This window comes from Myotis davidii, unplaced genomic scaffold (assembly GCF_000327345.1).
Source record: "Myotis davidii unplaced genomic scaffold, ASM32734v1 scaffold1439, whole genome shotgun sequence".
NCBI lineage: Eukaryota > Metazoa > Chordata > Mammalia > Chiroptera > Vespertilionidae > Myotis > Myotis davidii.
In genome coordinates, this window is record NW_006292342.1 from 1,087,201 (window position 1) to 1,092,745 (window position 5,545).

The window sequence follows — 5,545 nt, forward strand, 5'->3', positions numbered from 1 at the left end:
CAAGTCTCCTCCTATCACAATTTATCCCCCCTTTGCCCTCTCCTACCTCTCCCCACCCCCTTTCCCTCTGGTAACCACCATACTGTTGTCTGTGTCTATGAGGTTGTTGTTTTTTCTTTGCTTAATCACTTCACTTTTTACACCCAGCCTCCCCTCTGGCAGCTGTCAGTCTGTTCTCAACCCATTCTACTTTTTTTTTTTAATATATTTTATTGATTTTTTACAGAGAGGAAGGGAGAGGGATAGAGAATTAGAAATATCAGATGAGAGAGAAGCATCAATCAGCTGCCTCCTGCACACTCCCTATTGGGGATGTGCCCGCAACCAAGGTACATGCCCTTGACCGGAATCTAACCAGGAACCCTTCAGTCCGCAGGCCGACGCTCTATCCACTGAGCCAAACCGGCTAGGGCCATTCTACTTTTAGACGCGTTCAGGGTGGTATGGCCATAGACCATTCTACTTTTAATTCTTCATCTAGCTGCTCCATCCCTGGCCCCCATCTGAGTCACCACCACAGGTCATCGCTACTCTGACCAGTGTGGTCAGCTTCTCCCTGGTTCCCCAGCTTCCACCCTCATTCCTGGCCAAACTGTTGTTCCCACGTGGCCGGAGGCTTCTAAACTATTATAATTCCTGAGTGCATGTGGAGCCCTGGTCACTGAGCCTGGCATCTCTCCAGCCCAATCACTCTACTTCAGCTGCACAGGAACTTCGCACTGCAGACTTCCAGGCATTTGCATGTGCATGCCCCTCTTCCCATAATGCAAATCTTTCCCTGAGCCTCATCTCAAATGTCACTTTCCTGCCCTGGCCAGGTGGTGCAGTTGGTTAGAGTGTCATCCCGTTGCACCAAGGTTGTGGGTTCGATCCCTGGTTGGAGCACATACAAGAATCAACCAATGAATGCATAAGTAAGTGCAACAACAAATCTCTCCCAATCAATAATTTTTTTTAAAAAGTTGTCACTGATGAACTTAAAAAAGTCACTTTCCTTCCCCTAGCCTTTGTAGACAATCTAGGGGAGAAAGCATGGCTCTCCCTAAAAGAATCCTAAAAAGGTGTGTTTTCAAAGCATATTCCATGACACCCATGAAGGCTTGTTGGTAAGTAACCAACAGGAGGGGAATGGGAAAGATGAATTGATGGAAACTGAAAAATGTTAGCTTGTTTGCTGAATACTTTGAGGAACTGACAGTGGAGTTCTTTCTATTTGCTGCTTATCTTCAGGAACCACAACGAAGACATGCGAGTAGGGTCCTGGCCAGTGACTCAGTTGGACCATCAACCCTTACACCTAAAGGTTGTGGATTCAATTCCTGGTCAGGACACATACCCAAGTTTTGGGTTTGATACCCAGTAGGGATGTGTGTGGGGGGTAACCAATCCATGTTTCTCTCTCAAATTGATCTCTCTCTAAAAATAAATAAATGAAAAACATATCCTTGGGTGAAGATTAAGAAAAAAGAAGAAATACCAGTATGTGAAAAAAGAGATTTTATCCTATTAACCACCAGGTAAATGCAAATTAAAACGATGAAATTATTATTATTCAGCTTAGCAAATTGGTAATGATTTGTTAAATAATAACATGCAGTGTTGGCAAGGTGATGGAAGGCTGGCCTCCATATTAGCGACTGTATCTGGGTGTGACTTTCTAAAAGGCAGTCTGACAGGGTGACTTTTAAATGTTGCCCTGGCTGATTTGGCTCAGTGGATAGAGCGTCTGCCTGCAGACTAAAGGGTCTGGGGTTGGATTCTGGTCAAGGCCACATGCCCAGGGTTGTGGGCTTGATTCCCAGTAGGGGGCATGGAGGAGGCAGCCCATCAATGATTCTCTCATCATTGATGTTTCTATCGCTCTCTCCCTCTCCCTCCCTGAAATCAATAAAATTATATTTTTAAAATAAATAAATAAATGTTATACCTACCCTGGCTGGGTAGCTCAGTTGGCTGGAGTATCTTCTCAGGTTTTGGGTTTCATCCACAGGGTACAAACAATGGTCAACCAGTAAGTGCATGAGTGAGTGAAACAACAAGGCACTGTCCCTTCCTGTCTCTAAATTCAATTTAAAATATATATATACTAGAGGCCCGGTGCACGAATTCGTGCATGGATGGTGGTGGGGTCCAGGCAACCCGCCCCGATCAGGCCGATCAGGCTGGGCCAGCCGGGGGGAGGGCCCCCCCGAGGTTGACTGGCCAGCCCCACCCCCTGGTCAAACTCCGGGTTGAACTCCCAGGTCTGAGGACAATTTGCCTATCAGCCTTTTATTATATAGGATATATATATATTTATAACCTTTTCTTAGGAATTTCTCTTAAGGAAATCATTAAAGATACAAAAATATGAAGGAGTATTATTTTCATTGGGAATGAAAGTGTTCAACAATATTGGACTGGCGGGGAAAAGGGGGGACATATGTAATACTTTCAACAATAAAGATTTTTTTTAAAATATATTTTTTAGATTTTTTACAGAGAGGAAGGGAGAGAGATAGAGAGCTAGGAACATCGATGAGAGAGAAACATCAATCAGCTGCCTCCTGCACCCCCCACTGGGGATGTGCCCGCAACCTAGGTACATGCCCTTGACCGGAATCGAACCCGGGACCCCTCAGTCCGCAGGCCGACGCTCTATCCACTGAGCCAAACCGGCTTCGGCTCAACAATAAAGATTTTTTAAAATAACAATTATAAAAAAAATAATGGAGTGGCAATGCCTGCTAAGATTCATTCAGAAGATACGGGACAGCCATTAAACATCATATCATGAGGGTGAGGAAGGGCTTAAATATATGACAGAGAGGGAGGGAAGGGACTACAAAATGATAGCAGTCAACAAAATTCGAGTTAAGTCTATAATCTTGTACTAATGTCACTTCCCTGGGTTTAATAAAGTACTGTAATTATGTAGGGTGTTACCAACCACGTGGGAAGAAGCTAAGGAGACCTCTCTCTACCATTTGCACAATTTCTTGTGAGTCTATAATTATTTCAAAACAAGGGTAAAAAAATAGTGTCCATCAGGACAGGCTGGCTGTATGCTGCTATAGCAAACACCCCCATCATCTAAGTGATTTAAATCAACAAAGAGTGATTTTTTTTCTTTGCACACAATGAGTTTATGTTGCAACCCAGGTGCATGGAGGTTCTGTCTTGACATGTGCCTCCACAGGTTGCCAACCCAGGAAAACGTCTGTGGCCTAATCAAGCCATATGGCCATGACTAACTTCACTTGGGGACAAAAAGGAACAATCCTTTTTGGACCCAGAGAACAAACTTAGTGACTACTACATTGTGCATAGAAAATAACCCCACTTCATAAAAATGTACATATTTATATTTTTAAAAATATATTTATTTTAAATGGGCATATACTGGTATATAAATTTGTAGAATACACACACACACACACACATAGAGAGAGAGAAAAGGCACTAGAAAACGTAAAATACAAACTGATCATATTGAATTGATGTGGGTGTCTACTGCTTTCTTCTCAGAAACTCCAAAGTCTCCTACTGTGTAACGATTTTACATTTAAGTACGTGCTATAATTAAACAAAGATAACAATGAAATTCATATCAACCTCAGAGGAACATTCTAAGTAGGAGATCATGGGACCAAAAATGTGAGGTGATGCCAGTGGTTTTTCTAGCCCCGAGACATGGGTTACTTCAGTTCAGTTTTAATCTAATAGACATTTTATCCAGCAGCTTCTTGTTTGCAGATGTCACAAACCAGATAGTAGGTGGTTTTAGAGTAAAAAGACAATGGGTGCCAGATCGGCAGACTGGTTCTGGAGTCAAAGTCTCGGATGTGAGGACATAATTGGCTGAATCCAGGTCACGTGCTCATGTCCTTTGCAATGGATACCTGGGAAGCAAATATCTGGCCTTGGGAAAGTCAAAGGGGGATGCAGCTGTGAGGCAGATGCCCAAATGCAGGACAGGGATTCTGATGCTGAACAGACAACATAAAGGCGGAAGGGACATAGCTTGAGGAAGGGAGACCCACCTCTGCCACCAACCTGCTCTGTAGTTTTGGGCAAACCCCTTCCCTTCTCTGTGCCTCAGTTTCTCCATCTGTTAAAGGAATGGATGCTTTTGCTTTTGCCCATATTCTCCTTAGGAAGACAGACATCTATTTATATAAAAGCCAAGCGACCGGAATGGCGGAACAACCGGTCACTATGACACGAACTGCGGTGGCCAACTGGCCTGATCAGGACCTCATCAGCCCCCCCACAAACTTCCCAAGGTCCCTGCCCCCCAGCCAACCCCAGCCCCAATCAGTCCCCCCAACCCCAATTGAGGGCAGGGCCCACCAGCCAACCTCCTATATCCCCTTCCCCTGCCAGCCTGGCCCTGACTGGCCCCCATTGGGGTGGGCCGGCCAGTCCCCACCTGTGCACGAATTCATGCACCAGGCCTCTAGTTTAATATTAAAGACTTTTCTTATTAAAACCAAAGTTTACTTTTTGAAAACATGTTCAGTTTCTTGGCGTTTTATATAAAATGGGACACAAATAAATTAAGACTGAATTAACATATTGGCCTCTACATTCTAGAGGGATTTTTTTGTAAGGCAGAAGTTGTAAACCTCTCATTCTTTGAGAATCTTATGAAAACTGACCGGAATGGAACCTGGGACCCTTCAGTCCTCAGGCTAACCCTCTATCCACTGAGCCAAACCAGTTAGGTCACCAGTTCTCATTCTTTAAGTGACTTGAAGATGACTTTATGGAAAGCCCACTGTCTACTGAGGTTTCTTCAGGAAGTGTTGCATTTATCATTTATTCATTCATTGTTTATTGAGCTCCCTTTGGGAGCTGGGGATGTTGCCATGAGTGACAATGAGGTCCCTGCCCTCAAGCAGTTCCCAGTCTCGTGGTGATATTGATGCATAGGGTAATCATAGCGGAACATAGGAGGAATACCCAGGCCACCAGTGAAGGAACGGGGAGGTTGGTGGGGCTTTTGAGAGGAGGTGATACTTGAGCTGAGCCTTAGAGGATAAGAGCTTGTCATATCTGGCAGGAGCTACAGTTGAGTGTGTCAGAAATTCAACTCAAACTGGCTTATGCAAAAAAGGGAATATACTGGTACACTGGTACACGTAACTGAAAAAAATCCAAGGGATGCCGTCAGGCATGGCTGTATCTAGGTGCTCAGATCTAGCCCTGAGGTTGGGACTCCATGCCTTGGTTCTCTTCTTTCCTCTCGGGGGTCTTCCTTCTTGGCAGGCCCTCCCCTAGAGGTGGCAAATGAGAAGATATCCCTGTCGCTCCATCACCCTCAATCCTCCAGCTAGCCCAGTGATGGCGGACCTATGACACGCGTGTCAGAGGTGACACGCAAACTCATTTTTTTGGTTGATTTTTCTTTGTTAAATGGCATTTAAATATATAAAATAAATATCAAAAATATAAGTCTTTGTTTTACTATATGTGACACGGCACCAGAGTTAAGTTAGGGTTTTTCAAAATGCTGACACGCCAAGCTCAAAAGGTTCGCCATCACTGAGCTAGCCCAACAGAA